Here is a 17,926-nt window from a genome sequence, read left to right on the forward strand (position 1 = left end):
AAGTTATTGTACTCACCTTTATGAGTTTTAAGTATTTAAACCATTTGTTTCCAACAACCATGTTCAGATTACCTATGGAAACCTCATGAGGAATTAGACAAAACTGGTCATCATTTAAAGCTATTATTTTACTGACAAATTTAAGAAAGTGAACTTATATGACTAGATAACCCAGGCTGAATGCCTGCATCCTATGCAAATACCGACAACTCTGACAACAAGATAATTTTCAATCAAACCAACAAACTTTAACAAGCTTTCATTTACCAAAGGTTAATTCACATCACGTTAACTTTGAAAGGCACTGAGTTAATTTCTACTACATTTAGAATTTATGTAAGCACTTTCTTTAAGCCAACTAAACAGAGAACTTAATTTTGGCCATGCCATCCAGGGGTAAAAATATCACACATATAATGTACACATAGACACACATAGACAGAGACTGTACAACCATTGTTTTAAAAACTACTCCAGTGAGTCAGGTACAATAATATAGAGCTCACCAGTTATGAATCCACACTTTGTTTTGAGCCTTTTTACTAATAATTATTGTGAAGACCCTCGAGATGGTAGACTTTTTGATGGGTGCACTTATGACCATTTATCCTTTCCCCTCCTTTTTTTTTTTTTTCAGTCTTAAGAATGAGTGATGGGCTACATAGCAGTTCCTTCAGAGGGGGAATGAGAATCCTTTTCATGATAAAGGAAGTAGGTGGAATCTGAACTGCCTCTAGTGCTGTCTTTCCAGCCTGCAAGGATTTTGTAAGGACAGTTGCTCTTGATTTCTCAGATACTGGACTGAAACTTGAAGGACATTCTAGGTTGATCTACCTGTCCAACTGCACCAGAAAGGCACAGAGATACATCACAAATTTTCTCCCAGATGAAGTTTCTGGGGCATACCCATACAATTGAAAGTGTTTCTAATTAGTTAGAATGACCCTAAGTGGTGAGTCTCTTGGGATGCTTACGTCATTCCCCATGGCAGTAAAGCCAGTGTCGGACTGACAGTGAACTGGACAAGGGTGCAGTGCCTACAAAGGCCTGGAACATGCTGGAGGCCGGGTCTCCCAGTAGCCGGGTTAAGAGTTAAGTCCCTTGCAAAATATATTCAAGTTTTTCAATTTTACAGAATGTCCAGGTTCCGCTCAAGTCCAGCCTGAACTTAAGCTCGACTTGGTGACAACAGAGGACATGATGAGCAAAACAAAGAAATTAAAAGAAGACACCAGACCTCACCCTCATGGCCATTCCCAGAGGGTTATCATGATAAAAGTCACACAACAGTTCCAATGCTGGGGCACACTACCCTAGCATGACAGTTCACAGAATAAATCACAGATCTCCTAACCTCATAGCCAATTCAGTAGGTGACTAAAATACTCAATGAGTCAACCGCCAACAGGGGGCACCCTACTTGGCATCACCGGGGTGATCAGACCCAGAAAGCCAAAGTTGGGGCTCCCAGTGTTGGAGGACTTGACTGTTGAAAGATTTCTTTGTTTCCCGGTTGCAAAGCTCAAAAGGAGACGAAATTGGCCATTGTAACTCTAAGAAAGATGAAAGAAACAGGTCCATTACCTTGAAAATCCCCCCTGAACCTAGGGAAGCATCCTACCTGTTGTTCCTACTGTGGGGTGCCTATAGCAAGGGGTGATGGGGGTGTCCCCCAGAATTGCATCACTTGGATACCTTCCCTGCTATGCCTGGCAGTAACAGGTGCCTGGTGAACATCTTTCCTATTCTGCCTGGAAGTAATAGGTGCCTGGTGAGTGGTCCCCAAGAGAAAAGGAGAAGTTTAAGAGAGAACATGATGGAGAAAAATAGTGAAGAAGTTTCCACCACGCTGGGGTCATTCTACCCAATTGCGTGTTGGAGCGATTCTCCAAAGAAGGGTTTCCAATACTCAGCCAAAGGTTAGACGTTGGTACTTTCCCTGAACTGAAGTCCCGATTGGGACATTCACACCATTCAGATGGTCAAGTGCATGGGAGGTATCCCAATCCAGCTTTAGGGATAGAAACCTTCCACGAGAGTCTTGGAGAATGCCAACCATCCTAATGACTTAAATGGCTGACCCGTTCCCACGTAAAATTTATGTATTAGAGATAGGGTCAGGAAGGAATGGATTAATTCATTCTACATCACTCTTAGGCTTAAGGTACTGATTCTCTTCAAGCTGAATGCCAGATTTGCACCATAGAGTAGCCATGGGCAGCAAACATGAATTCATACAGCTATTCAAGACAGTTCCTGATGGAGAAGTGAATTTAGATCCATCCTCGAAAAAGAGAGAGGCACAAGGAAGGAAACGGCACTTACCAGAATTCGCGCTCACAAACCAATGAAGCGCGTTCCCGATATGGGCCACGAGATATGATGTGGGGTCGGCAAGCTCAAGAGTTGAAAATAAGATTTCTTGGACCCTCAAGGTCTGGCAGTGGTGCTCTTTTATTTAGAGAATAGTACAGGATAGCATGGGGACAGGACCTATGGGCAGTGAAGAGCTGCAGGCATGTTGACAGGACCCATGGGCAGTGAAGAGCTGCTGCTGCTGCTGCATTGGGAAAGGACCCATGGGTAGTCACAGCTCCTGCTGCTGCCTGGAGTTGAGGTTAAGGACTAATTTTCTCAGGCATGGTTACGTGACTTATTTTTCCTGGAAAAAGAAAAGATGATTTAAAAAGTCATTAAATGATTTCAGTTCAGATGGGTTCTGGATATTGTGTGGTCATATAACCTTAGATACGAAAGTGGCCCCATAGATAGGCATGTAGGTGAGCATGACCTGGGCTTCTCTCACTGGGGCACCAAAAGAAATTCAACGGGTCCTATAGTTCTGCATGTTCACCAGCTAACCTTGGGCTTTCGAATGGGGGCAGCCTTAATCCACATCAATCCTCATGGTCTTTCACAGCTGTCTCCCATAGATATGCTCATCAGTGTGTTCTCCTTCATTCCAACTTAGGAATTTTGTATTTCTTTAGTCACCATATGTTCTCTAGGCCGATGTGAGTGCTTTCGTGATTGTTGGGTTTTGTCTTTGAATTTCCATCGTTCACTTGAAGGAATCTTGGCTATCCTAGCCTAGGTCCAACTGAGCACTGAGAACACGAGGTCATCTTGGTTGGTTTGACATTTTGAGATCAGAAACGCCAAATTTTAGTTTGTCCTGGCAACCACCTTATGGACATAATGTTTCCGAGACAAATTAGACAAATCTGATGAATTCCTCTCTCCAGGTAAGATATTTTTGTCTTTTGTTCTGAATTTGGGTAGGCTAGACCTTGACTTCAGATCCTTCATTGTGCCAGTAGATTACGTCTAGATACTGGTTTACTTTATTTCTGTAGGGTTTGCTAGTTGTTTGGTTTACATCCTCAGCTCTGGCATGTTTATATTTCGTTAAATATAAGTGTAATGTTCTAATATTCAGCCAACTTCCTCACATAAGGTGACAAACAACATAATCAATACTCTTCTATGACAAGAGATAGGGGGAGAGAATTTCATTGGGGCCAAACGGAGCATTTTAGCTTTGATGGCAGCCTTCACTTTGGATTGGTGGTTCCCAGAGGGAAAGAAAAAATCCCAAAAGCTGTGCAGGTTTCCAGCATAAAGCTTTTGAGGCTGAAAGAGATTAGAGAAGATAAACTTTCAAGGATTGTGAATCTCCTCCAAATGCTTAATGATGCTACAGAAAGGTAGACCGTTGCAAATAAATTAAGAAGAATACTACAAAGACAACGTGTTCCATGCTAAATTCATGAACCAAAGGAAAATGTTACCTTCTGTGAGGTTACTACTCATTACCTTCACGAATAATCACAGCAGGCCAGCTTCTTCCCAAGTTCAGGCAAAAGATGGCCCAAAAGTAAAATTCAGGGCCAGTCATGTGTTCTGGTGTGTAAGAGCCCACGTTCCTAGTCTGTGGCCTGGGACTCATGGATTCGCATCACGGGTACTGATCAGATTAGTAACATCAGGAGAGATAGATTTCATGATATGGTGCGGGCAGAGATCATACATAAGTGGAAATTGTGAGCAGACCTTATACATATGCACCAGGAAAACAACATGAAAATATTGCAATCTATGACGCATCTGGTAGACTTCTCAAATACAGAATGGAGGAAGTGATGTGACTTGCATAGGTGGAATTGTTGGACTGCACAGGATGACAAGATCATTGAACATCAGAGGATTGGCTGGGCAACTTCAACTTGGGAGGGACTCGTGGACTTTTTCTGGGGAAAGTCTACATATTTGGCCATATCCACAAAATGTGACAGATAAAACCAAGGATAAACTTAAAGTAAAGAATTCAGTGTCTAGAGAGAATGTAGTAGACATTTAAAAGTCCAAAGATAGTTATAAACAGACAAGAAATCCAGGAAATGGAAAACTATCAGACTGGTATCAGATGGCTCTGAAATACTGTGTGCATGGAAGACGCCGGGACAACTGAGAAGTTTGAGGGTGTTTATGACATCACAGTGAACATGTCACTCAAGATGGCCTCATCTTTATAGTCTGAGGATTGTCCTAGGCTACAATACTCAAGTGAGAGATACCCTGAAAAGAATTTAAAAACAGAAACCAGCACTGAAACTTGAAGAGTTAGAATTGCCGCTGATGAAAGGGTTAAGAAAGAAGACATTGTGGAGAAGCAATAAATAACAGAGAGACAAGCACTGAGTGGAGAACATTGTTATCTACTCAAGTAGATGTGGAGGCCGTGCTGATTGAAGCTTTCAACTTGATTTGAAACCAGAGGCTGGACTTGGGTCTTGTCAGACCTATGTTGTCCTTCTGACTTAATCATAATTCCAAATCAAGACAGATCTCCTGAGGACATTGTAGAGAAGGGACGATGCTTCCCTTCCTATGCCCCTAGCACTCATTGAAGAGAAGTCTCACTTTCCATAGCTCTGGATTTACGGAGGCCCACTGGGTACATGCTAATTTGTCACAATACGTCTCTTTGAACCCTTGAAGGACTAGAACCCCGTCATGCTCCAGGTATATCGCATTGTTTGGCAGGGCTCCAGAAGTGTGCTGAGAATCACCCATTTCCAGAGGGCTTCATTACTTTGTGAGGGATGCCCTACCAGGCTAGTGTGCTCAGTTTGGCTCCAATGAAATACTCTCCCCCATCTCTTGGAGTAGAATGATTACTGATGACGTGTATTGACACCATGTGAAAGGAGGTTGTCTGAAAATTAGAGCATTACAATTATCTTTATAGAAAAATAAACATGAGGTTGTAAATCAAACAAATAACACACCTTATAGAAATACAGTAAGCCAGTATCTAGAAGTAATCTAGTGGAACGTTCAAGGATCGGGGGTCTAGATCGAAACTTCCCAAATCCAGGAATGAGACAGAAATGTATCTTACCTGGAACGGAATTCATCACATCTGTCTAATTTGTCTCGGGTACATTATGTTCATGAAGAAGGTTAACATGACAAACTAGAATTTGGAGTTTAAGATGTCAGAACGTCAGACCAACCAAGATGAACACGTTTTCTCCAGCTCACTTTGACTTAGGCTAGCATGACAAAGATTGCAACAAGTGACCAATGTAAATTCAAAGACAACACCCAACAATGAAAAGCACTCACACGTAGAACATAGAACATAGAACATAGGGTGGTTAAAGAAATAGAAAATTGATACCTTGGGATGAAGGAGAACGGGCTGACAAGCATACCAAAGGTGGAAATCTGAGAAAGACCACGATGATTATGCTATGGAAAAACAAAACGGGCTCAAAAGAAATAAGGCAAACACAAATAACACCTGAATAATCCACAACGAAAGGTGTCAGACTTTAGACAGACACTGCTTGAACTTTTGAAAGTCAGAAAGTGACACAAACCAAAAAACTGCAGCGAGGTAAAACCTGGGCTACCTGGAAAGGGTGGGTATGAGACTCCTCCAAACATCCTATGAAACCCTGTGTCCATGAAGCTTGCCAGGAGAGCAGAGACACAATTATGACAAATTCTCTGACATCGCAGTTGACCAAAAATACAAACTGGCTACATCTACTCAGTGCCAGAGTTGGGCTGAAGTAGCCTATTTAAGTCACATTCCCCTCAAATGCAGGTTGCCGAGGGAACATGAAGGGGGCTGGTCAGTAATGAATCGGGGAAGTCCACGCACTCTGAGTTGGCAGCCAGGAGTTGGCAGGGTAGAATCCTGGGGGTAAACCTCCTCACCGCTGGTACAGCCATTCTTGGTCGGGAGTGGGACGTAATGTAGAGGCAGATGAGAAGCGACATTACACAGAGCCACTGTTCCTCAGCAAATACAGGAGCATTTCCAGCAGATGTGAGCACAGTGATAAATCTCTTTCAAAAGGAAACAAATTAAAAGTTGCAAAGAATAGGAAAATTGAACCTCAATAAAAAAGAAAAAGGATGCCAGTAAGAAGAATAAGATACCTAGGAATAACCTCACCCCAACAGGTGAAAGCTCTGTAAACAGAAAACTAGCAAACCTTTGCAGAAAGAAATGGGAGAAGACACAAGGAAGTGGAAGGATATTCCATGCTCTTGAAATGGAAGAATTAACACACTTGAAATGTCCACACCGCATAGAGAAATCTCTTGATTCCATGCAGTGCCAGTCAAAGTTGCAGCAATATTTCTCACAGAGATAGAAGTGAGCATCCTAAAGTTCACATCCAGCAACAAAAGACCCCGAATAGCCAAAGGAATCCTGAGGAAAAAGAACAAAGCTCAATGTATCACACTTGCTGATTTCAACATATAGGACGAAGAAATTGAAATGGAAGAAGCGCAGGCTGGGATGCAAAACAGAGAAACAGAACCATGGAACAGAATCAAGAGCCCAGAGGTATAGGCACACATATATGGACAGCCCATTTTCGATCACGGCACCAAGAGGAGACAGTGGAGAAAGGAAAGTCTCTACAATGAATGGTGTTGGGAAGAGTGCAGAGTCTCATGTAAGACAAGGAGAGTAGACCATGGTGTTACACCAGGCACAAACATCAACTCGAAATGGATTAAAGTCTAGAATGTAATACTGGAAACCATGAGACTTCTGGAAGATAACGTAGGTAGGGTGCTCTTTGTCATTTTTCTTAGCCTCATATTTGGAAGAAGCATATCTGTCTGGGAAAGGGCAATAAAGGAAACAAGAAATAAATGGGACTACATCAAACACAAAAGCTTTTGCATAGCCAAGGAAATCATTGATTCAATGCAAAGACAGCACAACAACTGGGAGAGGAGGTTTGCAAACCACACATTGGTGAAGGGGTGAATAGCCAAAAGATCCAATAAACTCATACGGCTCCACAAGAAAAAAAAAAAAAAACAAGCCCCATTAAAATCTGGGCAAAAGCTGGAAACAGAGATTTCTCCCAGGAAGATAGAAAGATTGTCACCAGGCTGTATGAAAACATGTTCATCATCATTAAGTCTCTGGTCAGTGCAAATCCGAAAGGCAATGAGATAGCAGCTCACGGCAGTCAGAATGGCTATAAGGATGAAGACAGGAAATAAGATTCGGAGAGGAGGTGGAGAGAAGAGAAGCCTCCTGCACTGCTGGAGGGAGTGTAAACAGGTGCAGCCACGACACGAAACGGTGTGGAATTGCCTTAGAGATTTCAGAATACATCGACCATATGATCCAGCTATTCCTCTGTGGTGTGTTTATCCAAAGAACATCGAAACACTCATACAGAGAGATCGGTGCACACCTCTATTTACCCTGACCTTATTCCCGATATCCAAGACTTGGAAGCCTGCCTGGTGCCCATCAAGGGATGAATGGAGAAGGAAGATGGGCTATAGCCACACAAAGGCATAGCACTCAGCTATAGGAACGGATTCAGGCCAGCCATTTGTGACCACCAGAATGGCTCCTGAGGGTATTGGGGGAACTGAAAGAAGCCCCAGGGGTATGGTCAAATACCACAGGATCTCACATACAAGGAGAAGAGCAAGAACGAACCAAGAAACACGTATCACATGACAATGGATTGGCATTTCCCAGAGGGAAAGTGGGGCAGTGGCCAGAGAGAGAAAGTGTTGATTAGGCACAGATGTGTGGTTAAGGACAGTAATTAGGCTTACGTTGGTGAAGATGATGTAACCTACTCTGAAGTCTAAATCTATGTGGATGTAGATCTGAAAGCTATAGGTCATTATAATGTTGGGTTATGGCAATCAATTCACATAAAACCAAAACTCCCAAAAGAGATGCAGATGTACAACCGGAAGCTTTGGAGACAGAAAGAGGTTAGAGGAGATGAACTTCCAAGTATTGGTACTCACCTCAACACGCTCAATGATGCTACAGAAAGGTCGACCTTTGCAAAGAGTTGAAGAGGAATACTACCAAGAGAACATGATCGGTGCTAAACTCATGAACCAACAGAAAACTTTACCGTTCATGATGTTACTACTGATTCCTTCACGAATGATGGAAGCAGGACAACATCTTCACAGGCCAGGTCAAAGGTTGGTCCAAAAGTCCAATTCAGGCAACTTCCAATTGGGAGGGCCCCCAGGATTTTCTCTGAGGAAAGTCCACCCAATTTGGCATATACACAATGGATAAGATATAAAACAAGGGATAATCTTAAAGGAAAGGAACTGGTGGGTAGAGGGAATGTAGCATACCTTTCAAGTTCCACGAGAAAGTTAGCAACTGACAAGAAATCCAGAACAAGGAAAACTATCCTACCTGGAAAGATGGAGTCATCAGACTGATATGAGATGGCTCTGAAGCACTCTGTGCCTGGAGGTTTTCAGGACAACTTAGAATTCTGAGGGTGTTTATGACGTCACGGTGAACGTGTCACACAAGATGGCAGCAAGTTTAGAGTCCGAGGATTGCCACGGCTAGGATACCCACGTGAGAGATATCCAGAAACAGCTGTGGAGGCCGTGCTGATCGAAGCTTGCAACTTGATTTGAAACAAGAGGCTGGACTTGGGGCATATCAGACCTACGTTTTCCTTCTGCCTTACTCATAATCCCAAGTCAAGAATGATCTCTTGAGGACATTGAAGAGAACAATTGAGGCCTCCTTTCCTAAGCTCCTAGAATTCTTTGAAGAGAGGTCTCCCTTTGCATAGCTCTGGCGTCACGGGGTCCCACTGGGTACATGCTAATGTGTCCCAAGACATCTCTGTGAAGACTTAAAGGAATGGATGATTGTCATGCTTGTGGTGTATCCTTTGGTTTGGAGGGCTGTAGAAGTGTGCTTAAAAGCACCCTTTTCGAGAGGGCTCCGTTCCTGTGTGAAGGCTGCCCTCCAAGGCTACAGTGCTCAGTTGGGCTCCAATGAAATTCTCTCCCCCACCTCTTGCCATGGAAACAGTATTGATTTCTTGTTCTGACAACATATGGAATGAGGTTTGCTGCAAATTAGCACATTGCCATTATGTTTAAATAAAAATACACCTGCCAAAGTTCAGAATGAAAATCAAACCAGTAGGAAACCATGTAGAAATAAAAAGCCCAGTATCCAGACGTCATCTTGTGGAGCATTCAATGATCAGGGGTCAAGGTTGAAACTTCCCAAATCCAGAAAAGAGACAGACAAATCACTTACCTGGAGGGAGGAATTCATCAGATTTCTCTAATTTCTCTCGAAAACATAATGTCCGTGAAGATGGTTGTCGGGACAACCTCGAATCTGGAGTTTCTGATCTGAGATTCTCAAACCTACCAAGACGACCATGTGTTCTCAGGGCTAAGTGTCACTTGGGCTGGGATAGCAAAGATTCCTACAAGTGACCAATGGAAATTCCAAGACCACACCCAACAATCACGAGATGACTCACATGTCGGGCTACAGAACCTATGGTAATTAAAGACATACAAAACTCCTAACTTGGAAAGAAGGAGAACGCAGTGATAAGCAAATCGAATGGAGATATCTCAGCAAGACCATAACAAGTAGACTATAGAAAAGAAAAAAGCATCCCGGAATATGGAGGCCAACAGAAATCAAAGCTGACTAATCCACAGTGAAAGACGTCAGTCATTAGACACACTCTGAACGTTTGAAAGTCTGAGAAAGTCACAACGCCAAAAACAGCAGCAAAGGTCAAACCTGGCCTAAATGAGAAGGGTGAGTTATGAGACTGCTCCCCGCGGGCTCTGAAACCCTGTGTCCACGAAGCTAGACTGCACAGCAGAGGCACGATTCTGACAAATCACCCAACATCACAGTGGGTCAGAAAAGCAAGCTGGCCTCATCTGCACAGGGCCAGAGTTGGGCTCAAGTAGCATATTCAAGCCACAATCCACTCAACTGCAGGTTGCCAATGGAACATGAAAAGGGCCAGCCAGTGGGGCCGTGGTGAAGTCTGCACATTCTGGTTCAGCAGCCTGGGGTCTGTGATGTGGAATCCTGGGGTGAGCCTCCTCACCGCTCATCCAGCCATTCGGGCAAGGCATCTGAGGTAGTGTAGTGGGAAATGGGAAGCGACGATAGACATCGCCATTCTTCCTCAGGAAATGCAGCTGCATGGCCAGCAGATGTGAGCACAGCCCTAAACTTCTGTCAAAACAAAACCAATTGAAAGTTGCAAAGAATAGAAAAACTGAACCTCAAAAAAGAAAGCATGCCAGTAGGAAGAAAAAGATATCTAGGAATAAACGTGGTCAAACAGCAGAAAGCTATGGAAACAGAAAACTTGCAAAGGTTTGGGCGAAGATATTACAGAAGACAGAAGGGAACGGAAGGCTATTCCATGCTCTTCCAATGGAAGAACGAACACACTTCAAACGTCCATACCGCATAAAGCAGTGTCTGGATTGCATGCAGTCCCAGTCAAAGTTGCAACAATCATTCCCACAGAAATACAAGACAGAATCCTAAAGTTTCTATCCAGCAGCAAAGGACCCAGATAGCCAGAGGAATCCTCAGGAAAAAGAACAAAGCAGCAAGTCTCACACTTTCTGATTTCAACATATAGGACGAAGCCCTAGGTACGGAAACAGCACAGCCTGGCCCCCAAAATAGGCACACAGACTCATGCAACAGAACGAGATGCTGGAGGTCAACTCACACATCTACTGACAGAGCATTTTAGAACAGTGAGCCTAGAGGAGAAAGTGGAGAAAGGAGAGTCACACAAGAAATGGTGCTGAGAAGACTGCACACCAACAGGTAACACAATGAGAGTACACCATGATGTTACACCAGACATACGCACGACCTTGAAATGGATTAAAGCCTTGAATGGAATACTTGAAACCGTGCAACTTCTAGGAGACAACCCAGGCAGCTTGCTCTTTGTCATCTGTCTTGGCTGCCTATTTGGAAGAAGCATGTGTCAGTGGGCAAAGGCAACAAAGGAAACAAAAAACAAGCGGGACTCCATCCAATGCAGAAGCTTCTGCCCAGCCAACGACTCCATTGACTCAATGCAAACACAGCACAACAACTGCGACAGGCTGTTTGCAAACCACACATCAGAGAAGGGGTGAGTAGCCAAAAGATCCAATGAACTCATACGTCATCACAGGAATAAAAACAACGAGCCCAATAGAACCTGGGAAAAAGATGGAAACAGACATTTCTCCCAGGAAGATAGGAAGATAGCCAACAGGCTGTATGAAAACATGTTCATCATCATTAAGTCTCTGGTCAATGCAAATCCGAACGGCAATGAGATAGCAACACACAGTTGTCAGAATGACTATGAGGATGAAGACGGGAAACAATAAGTTTCTCAGAGGAGGTGGAGAGTAAAGAAGCCTCCTGCAATGCTGTAGGAATGTGAACTGGTGCAGCCACTATGCAAAGTGGTGTGGAATTGCCTCAGAAATTTCTGAATCCACCTACCATATGATCCGTCTATTCCTCTGTGGCGTATATATCCAAACATCATGGAAACACTAATGCACAGAGATCGATGCACTGCTGTGTTCACCACAGCCTTACTCCCGATATCCAAGACTTGGAAGCGTCCGTGGTGACCATCAAGAGATGAATGGAGAAGGAAGGTCGGCTATAGCCACACGATGGTATAGCTCTCAGCTGTAGGAATGGATGCAGTCCAGCCATTTGTGACCACCAGAATGGCTCCTGAGGGTCTTAGGGGAACTGAAGCAAGCCCCAGGGATAAGGTTGTATACCACAGGATCTCACATACAAGGAGAAGAGGAAAAACGGAGCAACAAAAAGGTAGGACGTGACATGGGATTGGTAGTTCCCAAAGGGAAATGGATGCGGGGGTCTGAGGGAGAAAGAGTTGATTAGGCACAAGTGTGTGGTGAGGGCCTGTAATTAGGCTTACAGTGGTGAAGATGATGTAACCTACACAGAAGTCTAAATCTATGAGAATGTAGATGTGAAAAGCTATAGGATGTTATAATGCTGGGTTACAGCAATCAATTCACATAAAATCAAAACTCCAAAGAGGGGTGCAGATTTACGGCCTAAGCTTTGGAGGATGAAAGAGATTAGAGAAGATGAACTTCCAAGGATTGGTAAGCACCTCCAAATGCTTAATGATGCTAATGAAAGATAGATCTTAGCAAAGAGATGAAGCGGAATACTAGCAAGAGAATATGTTCCGTGCTAAACTCATCAACCAAAGGTAAATGTTACCGTCATTCATGTTACTACTGATTCTCTTCACGAATAATCGAAGCAGGCTAACATCCTCCCAAGATCAGGCCAAAAGTTGGTCCAGAAGTCCAATTCATTGGCGGACCTGTGATGTAGCAGGTAAGTGCCCACGTTCCGCTTGGGCGGCCTGAGCTTCACAGGATAGCACCAGGGTTGTGGATCAGATTACTAGCATTAGGAAATCCAGATTTCACGGTGTGGTGGGCACAGAGATCATAAAGAAGTAGAAATGGTGAGGGAAACTGAGCAATACGCACCAGAAAAAGAACCATGAGAATATTACTATCTATGAACGCATCAGGTACACTTCCCCAAATGACAAAGGAAGGAAACATATGACTTGCCTGGTGGAATTGTCAGACTGCTAGGAGATGACACGATAAGTGTGCATCAGGGGATTGCCTGGGCAACTTCAACTTGGGAGGGAGTCCATGACTTTCTCTGGGGATAGTCCACCCATTTCACCATACCCACAAAAGATAAGAGATAAAATCTTTGATAATCGTAACGGAAAGAGACTGGTGTGTAGAGGGAATGTAGTAGACCTTTCAAAGTTCGAGGAGAAAGTTAGAAACCGACAAGAAATCCAGAACAAGGAAAACTATCCTACCTGGAAATGGGGAGTGGTCAGACTGGTATGCGATGGCTCTGAAACACTGTGTGCATGGAGGTTGTCAGGACAGCTTAGAATTCTGAGGGTGTTTATGAACATGTCACCCAAGATGGCCACATCTATACATTCCGACGATTGGCCGTTGTGTGGCTATAGATCATCTTCCTTCTCCATTCGTCACTTGATGGGCACCACGTAGGCTTCCAAGTCTTGGATATTGGGAGTAAGGCTGTGGTGAACAGTGGTGCATGGATCTCTGAGCATTAGTGTTTCCAAGTTCTTTGGATATATATGCCACAGATGAATAGCTGGATCACATGGTAGATGGATTCTGAAAATTCTAAGGCAATTCCACAGCACTTTGGGTAGTGGCTGCACCTGATTACACTCCCCCCAGCAGTGCAGGATGCTTCCCTTCTCTCCACCTCCTCTCCTAGACTTGTTGTTCCCTGTCTTCATCCCTATAGCCATTTTGACCACAGTGAGCTGCTGTCTCATTGCCGTTCGCATTTGCATTGCCAAAGACTTGATGATGAACATGTTTTCATACAGCCTGTTGGCCATCTTTTATCTTCCTGGGAGAAATATCTGTTTCCATCTTTTGCCCAGGTTTTATGGGGATCGTTGTTTTTTTACTGTGGAGACATATGAGTTCATTGGATATTTTGGCTAATCACCCCTTCTCCGATGTGTGGTTTGCAAACATCCACTCGCAGTTGTTGTGCTGTCTTTGCATTGAGTTGGAGTCGTTGGCTGGGCAGAAGCTTCTGCATTGAATGGAGTCCCGCTTGTTTCTTGTTTCCTTTGTTGCCCTTGCCCAGTCACACATGCTTCTTCCAAATAATCGGCTAAGCCAGACGGCAAAGAGCAAGCTGCCTGCGTTTTTCTTAGAAGTTGCACCGTTTCAAGTCTTCCATTCAAGGCCTTAATCCATTTCCAGGTGGTGTGTGTGGCTGGTGTAACCTTATGGTCTACTCTCATTGTGTTACATGTGGCTGTGCAGTCTTCCCAGCACCGTTTCTTGTCGAGACTCTCCTTTCTCCACTGTCTCCTCTTGGCTCCTTGGTCTAAAATGGGCTGTCGATATATGTGGGAGTTGACCTCTGGGCTCTCGATTCTGTTCCTTGTGTCTATGTCCCTCTTTTTGTGGCCAGCCTTTGCCGTTTTGGTACCTAGCATTTCGTCCTACATGTGGAAATTTGAAAATGTGGTATTTGCAGCCTTGTTCACTTTCCTCAGGATTCCTTTGGCCGTTCCTGCTCCTTTGTTGCTGGATAGAAACTGTAGGATTCTCTCTTCTATTTCTGTGGGAAAGATTGCTGAAACTTTGACGGGGCTTGCATGGAATCCAGAGATTGCTTTATCCAGTACGGACGTTTCAAGTGTGTTCGTTCTTCCATTCGAAGAGCATGGAATAGACGTCCGTTTCCTTGTGTCTTCTTTAATTTCTTTCCGCAAAGCTTTCCAGTTTGTTGGTCCTTGTTTGTCTCTTCTCCTTGTAAGTGAGCTCCTACGGTATTTGAGTTTCTCCCTGCGAGCTGTTTCACTTCCAATGAAACCGTCAGGAGCCATCCTTCTGGTCACTAATGGCTGGATTCTCTACTTTGTTATGGCTCAGAGATTTGCCATTGTGTTCATAAAGTCCAGCTGCCTTCTCCAATCTTCCCTATCTATTCTTCCTTCTGCCTTGATGGGCATCAGGGCGGCTTTCAAGTCTTGGATAACAGGAGTAAGGCCAGGGTGAACACAGGGGTGCACATATATCGGTGCATGACTTTTTCCAAGGTCTTTGGATAAACACGCCACTGAATAATAGCTGGATCATATGGTAGATGGATTCTGACATGTCTGAGGCAATTCCTCAGGGCTTTGCATCGTGGCTGCCCCAGCTTACACTCACAGCAGCACTGTAGGAGTCTTCCCATCTCTGCAGCTCCTCTCTGACACTTGTTTCCTGACTTTTTACCTATAGTCATTCTGACCATATTGAGCTGCTATCTCACTGCCGTTTGGATTTCAACTGCCCTGAGTCTTAATGATGATTACCATGTTTTCATACACCTGTTGACCATCTCTATCTCTCCTTGGGCGAAATCTCTGTTTCCACCTACTGCCCAGGTTTTAATGGGCTTATTTTTTTCTCTCTTGTGGACCCATATGAGTTCACTGCATCTTTTGGCTATTCACCCGTTCACCGATGTGTGGTTTTCAAACATCCTCTCCCTGTGGTTGTACTGTCTTTGCATTGAGTCGATGGTTTCCTTGGCTGGGCAGAAGCTTTTGCGTTTGATGTAGTCCCATTTGTTTCTTGTTTCCTTTATTGCCCTTGCCCAGACAGAAAGGCTTCCTCCAAATAGGAGGCTAAGACAGATGACAAAGAGCAAGCTGCCAGCGTTTTCTTCCAGAAGTCTCATGGTTTCCAGTCTTACATTCAAGATTTTAATCCATTTTGAGTTGGTGTTTGTGCCTGGTGTAACACTGTGGTCTATTCTCCTTGTCTTAGGTGAGGCTCTGCAGTCCTCCCAGCACCACTTATTGTAGAGATTTTCCTTTCTCCCCTGTCTCCTCTTGGCGCCGTGGTCGAAAATGGGCTGTCCATATAGGTGTGCATATACCTCTGGGCTCTTGATTCTGTTCCATGGTTCTGTGTGTCTGTTTTGCATCCCAGCCTGTGCCATTTCCATTCCTAGTTCTTCGTCCTCTATATTCAAATCAGAAAATGTGATACATTGAGCTTTGTTCTTTTTCCTCAGGATTACTTTGTTTATTTGGGGCCTTTTGTTGCTGGATGTAAACTTTAGGAGGCTCGCTTCTATCTCTGTGAGAAATATAGCTGCAACTTTGACTGGGATTTCATGTAATCTAGAGATTGCTTTAGCCGGTGTGGAGGTTTCCAGTGTGTTAATTCTTCCATTTCAAGAGCATGCAATATCCTTCCGCCTCCTTGTGTCTTCTCCCATTTTTCTTCTGCAAAGGTTTGCTAGTTATCGCTTTACAGAGCTTTCACCTGTTGGGGTGAGGTTATTCGTAGGTATCTTATTATTCTTACTGGCATTTTTTTTGAGGTTCAATTTTCCTATTGATTGCAACTTTTAATTTGTTTCCTTTTGACAGAGGTTTATTGCTGGGCTCACATCTGCTGGAAGTGCTCCTGTATTTGCTGAGGAAGAATGGACCTGTCTCACGTTGCTTCTCATCTGCCTCTACACTCCCTCCCACGCCTGCCCCAGAATGGATGGACCAGCGGTGAGGAGGTCTGCCCGCAGGATTCCACACAGCCAGTGCAGGCTGCTGACCCAAATCCCGCGGACTTCCCCAGTTCTCCACTGCCCGACCCCTTTCAAGTTCCCTTGCAACCTGCAGTTGTGTGGAATGTGACTTAAATAGGCTACTTCAGCCCAATTCTGGCACTGAGTTGATGTAGACGGTTTGTATTTTTGCTCAACTGTGATGTCAGAGAATTTGTCATAATTGTGTCTCTGCTGTCCAGGCAAGCATCATGGACACAGAGTTTCAGAGCAGGTTTGGAGCAATCTCAGACTCACCCTTTCGAGGTAGCCCAGGTTTTACCTCGCTGCAGTTTTTTGGTTTGTGACTTTCTGACTTTCAAAAGTTCAAGCAGAGTCTGTCTAAAGTCTGACATCTTTTGTTGTGGATTATTCAGGTGTTATTTGTGTTTGCATTCCCTTTTCTGAGCACATTTTGTTTTTCCATAGTATAATCATCATGGTCGTTCTCAGATTTCCCCCTTTGGTATGCTTCTCAGTCGGTTGTCCTTCATCCCAAGGTATCAATTTTCTATTTCTTTAAGCACCCTATGTTCTATAGACCTACGTGTGAGTGCTTTTCATTGTTGGGTGTTGTCTTTGAATTTACATGGTCCTGTGTAGCCATCTTTGCCATGCTAGCCTTGGTGAAGATGAGCACTGAGAACACGTGTTCATCTTGGTTGGTCTGACATTCTGAGATCTTAAACTCCAAATTCTAGGTAGGCATGGCAACCTCCTTCATGAACATAATGTAGCCGAAACAAATTCAGCAAATCTGCTGAATTCCGCTCCAAATAAGATACTTTTCTGTCTCCTTTCTGGATTTGGGAAGTTTCAATCTTGACCCCCATCCTTGAACGTTCCTCTAGATTACGTCTAGATACTGGCTTACTTTATTTCTATAGGGTGTGTTATTTGTTTGATTTACATCCTCAGCTCTGGCAAGTTTATTTTCTATAAAGATAATTGTAATGTTCTAATTTTCAGCCAACCTATTTACATATGGTGTCAATACACGTCATCAATAATCATTCTACTCCAAGAGATATGGGGATAGAACTTCATTGGAGCCAAACTGAGCACACTAGCCTGTTACGGTGGCCCTCACAGAGCAATGAAGCCGTCTGGAAAAGGGTGCTTCTCAGCACATTTCTGAAGCCCTGCCAAACAATGAGACATACGCAAAGCATGATGGGGTCCATTCCTTCAAGGGTTCAAAGACATATCTTGTGACACATTAGCATGTACCCTTTGGAGCTCCGTAATGCCAGAGCTATGGAAAGTGATACTTCTCTTCAATGAATGCTAGTGGCATAGGAAAGGAAGCATCAATCATTCTCTACAATGTCCTCAGGAGATCACTCTTGATTTTGGATGATGATTAACACAGAAGGAAAATGTAGGCCT

This window comes from Equus asinus, chromosome 1 (genome assembly GCF_041296235.1).
Source record: "Equus asinus isolate D_3611 breed Donkey chromosome 1, EquAss-T2T_v2, whole genome shotgun sequence".
Taxonomy (NCBI): Eukaryota; Metazoa; Chordata; class Mammalia; order Perissodactyla; family Equidae; genus Equus; species Equus asinus.